Raw genomic sequence first — 3,480 nt, forward strand, 5'->3', positions numbered from 1 at the left:
GGTCCAAGGTATTGAGAAAGGCCTAAAACTATATAAGGAGGAGAAGATCATTAGGCCAAGTGTGCAAGTAATGAATATCTTATGAAGAGTGAGATCAAAAGCAAATATGCATCTTATGGGTTTATGGTGCTTCACTTGATCTGAACTAAGGATGAACCTTAGTGGTTGATGAGGGATGAGACCTAATGATGGATCAGGATCATAAGGCCTAAAATGAATTATCTTGTGGTCTGATCATGGATAGTTTAGATCTAAATATTGATGCATGTGTTATTCTATAAATGTTATGATCTGGGTATGACTGAAGTTTGGAATATTTGTGAAGTTTTAAGTTAGTATTTGCAGATCTATACATTGGTTCGCTTTGGTAAAAGCGTGTATACATGTTGGTTTGTCACATGCAAGTAGCGTATACATTATGAAGTATGATATTTGAAGTTATAGTTGGATCTGGTTGTTTTTGTAGAGTTCTGGGTTCTACTCTGTGTTCTGGTGACATTGGTCTGAATGTTCAGATTGATTGATTGTGATTTGCTTCAGTGATGATGGGTTTTCAATGATTGATTTAGTTGTGGTTGATTCAGAGATTGATGATTGAGTTTCAGTGATTGGTTGATGCAGATGTATTTGATGGTTGTATTGTAGTAGTGATTGATTATTAGCTTCAATGTTACTAATGGGTCTAGTATGAAAATTTGATGAAATGATGCCTTCAAATTGTGGTGTTGTGTTCCATGAGTATCAAGCCTGAAAATTTATGAAACGTGGTCCCTGGAGGAAGAGAGAAGGTCGTAGCCTTCTGTAGGTCGATGCCTATGTACTGGTAAACATATTAGCCAGTACAAGATCCAGGGGTTGGAGCTCCCTTCTAGTAGCAGCTGGAAAACGAGTGAATGTTGGAGCCTTCTATAGGCTGGCACCTATGTGCTAGTAAATGGATTGGCTAGTACAAGAGCCAGGGGGTTGGAGCTCCCTTGTAGTAGCAGCTGGAAAAAAATTGAAGGTTGGAGCCTTTTGTAGGTCAGCGCCTACGTACTAGTAAACGGATCAACTAGTACAAGAGCTAGGGGGTTGTAGCTCCCTTCCAGTAGTAGCTAGAGAACAAGAGAAGGTTGTAGCCTTCTGCAGGTGGGTGCCTGCGTACTGGTATGAGTCTGCACCAGTACAATATTGTAAACAGGTTTTTCTTATATTAAAAGAAGGCAACAACAGGTGGTTTTTGTCCCGCATTGAGTTTCCACCTTAAATATTTGTGTTCATGTGTGTTTATTATGTATGATGGTTTGTTCTATTATTACTACACACGGTTACTATTTATATGGTTAATGAAGTACTGATGCACTGATTAAAGATCAACATATGATGAATTAACTAAATCATAAGTTTGTTGGATATATGTTGGTTGCCTTAAATACAGTTGCGTGTACATCCGAGTTACCTTCATTGAAGTAGCGTATATAAATCATATTATGGAAATAAAAAAGTTATTGATTTGTAAATATTGATTCACCCCCCATCTTATAATTATTTCCAACAATCGATATCAAAGCAGGTCCTTTGGCAGAAGCTTGATCGCTTAAAGGAGATCCGTAGAAACAATGGGAAAGAAGCTGAAGAAGAAAGCACCTCAGAAGAAGAAGACATCTCAAAGGAACAGTGGCAGTAGGAGAGACAATTGGCCATTAGGTGGAAGAAATTATTTAGATTCAGAATCACCTCAGATTGAAGATGAACAAGCAAAATAAGTATCAGGTACAAATTTTTGGTCTTCTAGTGATACTTTTCTCTATTCAAGCAATGTTGAAGATATTGAAAGTGATTGTGAAAGAAACATAAAGGCAGAAGTTAAAAGACTCGCAAATAAAATCAGAGATCAACAAGATCTATTTAATAAAAGGGAGTGTGCCTTCAAAGAAGAAGTTACCAGATTAAAAGCTCAGCTGGAGGAAGGAAACAAAGTAAGGAAACAGTACAAGGAAAGGGAAGAACAATATCAAAAGCTGCAGGATGAAGTGACATCATTAAGAAATGAAATAAATGAAAAGAGTACAACAATAAAGAGACTTAAATATAGATCCAATTACTATGAAAGTATTGAAGCTAAGATCCTCTCTCTAAAAGAAGATCTTGAAAATAAGAAGAATGAAGAACTACCTCAAGCAGATGAAGAAAAAGAAAATGTTGGCATTATGACACAGGTTTGGCGCTATGACACAGGTGTTGTCCTTGATGGCAACTCACTCAAATGACAGATCACAGTTCAGGCTCTCAGAATGAAGGAAAAATAGATATATGCAGGTTCCTCTTAACCAAGTTGCATATACACGCGGGATCGCCAATCAAAAGGCGCGTATACGTATGCACGTACTTTCATGCAAGGAAAAGCGCATACATGTGGGAAAACTTAGTTTTTGGTCCATGGTATTTAGTCCTTGGTATTTGAGCCTATGGTTTTGGACCATGGTATCTCGTCCGAAGTGTTAAACCCAGGTATTGGGTCCATGGTATTGATTCTCTATGGTTTTGGACCATGGTATTGAGTAAGGCCTGAGACTATAAAAGGGGAAGGAGATCATTAGGCAAAGGTATTCACTCAAGCATTGAATATCTTATGAAGTGAAAGATCTAGAATTGGCTTATGGTGCATAGCTAGATCTGAACCAAGGAGGAACCTGAGCGCTAGAAGAAGGATAAGTTCTATTGATGGGTCAAGATCTAAAGGCTTGAATAGTAGTATCTTTGTGTGATTTTGATCTGTTATATTTGGCGCATGACTTGATCTATAAATCTGATAATCTGGGTATAATTGAAGTCTGAATAAGTGGAAAAGATAAATTATATTTTATAGACCTGTACACAGATTCAGCACAGCAGAGGTGTGTATACATGCTGGTTCAGTAATTCAAAACAGTGTATACACTGGTTTGCCTTAATATAGTACCGTATGCATGTAGGTTCTACATATTGAAGTAGTGTACGTCTCATGAAATATGTTTTAGCTACTTCTGTTTATTGCTGCAGTGTTCTGGGTTCAGAATTGGTGTCTAGTTACTGTTACTGTTTTCTAGGTACAACATTCAGAGAAGTGACTGTTTGTTTCAGTTTTGTTTGGTGCAAAGGAGATTGGTTGATGCAGATACATTTGATGTTTAATTAATGGATCCAGTCTGAAAATTTATGAAACATGGCCCCTGGAAGAAAAGAGAAGGTTGTAGCCTTCTGTAGGTCAACACCTACATACTAGTACATCAGCTAGTACAAGAGCTAAGGGGGTTGTAGCTCCCTTCCAAGAGAGGCTGGAGAACGAGAGAAGGTTGTAGCCTTCTACAGGTAGAAGCCTACGTACTAGTATAAGACTGAACCAGTACAGAAATATTGTAAAAAGAAGTTTCTTATTAAAAGAAGATAGAGACGAATTGCAGCAGGTGGTTTTCACCCACATTGAGTTTCCACCTTATATCTTGTGTTCATGTGTGTGAT

The sequence above is a fragment of the Pinus tabuliformis genome, chromosome 9 (assembly GCF_031772625.1).
Source record: "Pinus tabuliformis cultivar Carrire ecotype Pingquan chromosome 9, CPIR1, whole genome shotgun sequence".
Taxonomy (NCBI): domain Eukaryota; kingdom Viridiplantae; phylum Streptophyta; class Pinopsida; order Pinales; family Pinaceae; genus Pinus; species Pinus tabuliformis.